A 512-nucleotide genomic window follows, 5' to 3' on the forward strand; every position below is an offset into this window, starting at 1 on the left:
GGCCACTGCTGAGTTTTCCAAATTTGCTGGCATCTTGAGTGCAGCACTTTCACAGCATCATCTTTTAGGGTTTGAAATAGCTCAAGAATTCCATCACCTCCACCAGCTTTGTTCATAGTGATGCTTCCTAAGGTCCACTTGACTTCACATTCCAGGATGTCTGGCTCTAGGTGAGTGATCACACCAGTGATTACCTGGGTCGTGAAGATCTTTTTTGTATAGATTTTCTGTGTATTCTTGCCATCTTCAGTGCTGAATATTCATTGGAAGGACTGATGTTGAAGCTGAAGCTCCAATACTTTGGCCACCTGATGTGAAGAACTGACTCATTGGAAAGACCCTGATGCTGGGAAAGATTGAGGGCAGGAGGAGAAGGGGACTACAGAGGATGAGATGATTGGATGGCATCACTGACTCAGTGGACATGGGTTTGAGTAAACTCCGGGAGTTGGTGATGGACAGGGAGGCCTGGCGTCCTGTAGTCCATGGGGTTGCAAAGAGTCGGACACGAC

General features: G+C 47.3%; 1 protein-coding gene across 1 annotated transcript in view; it reads right to left on the reverse strand.

Moving 5' to 3' along the window:
- Positions 1-512, reverse strand: part of LOC104981225 — a 78,979-nt gene that overhangs the window by 70,090 nt on the left and 8,377 nt on the right. The window lies entirely within an intron of this gene.

This window comes from Bison bison, unplaced genomic scaffold (assembly GCF_000754665.1).
Source record: "Bison bison bison isolate TAMUID 2011002044 unplaced genomic scaffold, Bison_UMD1.0 scf7180017864516, whole genome shotgun sequence".
Classification (NCBI taxonomy): Eukaryota; Metazoa; Chordata; class Mammalia; order Artiodactyla; family Bovidae; genus Bison; species Bison bison.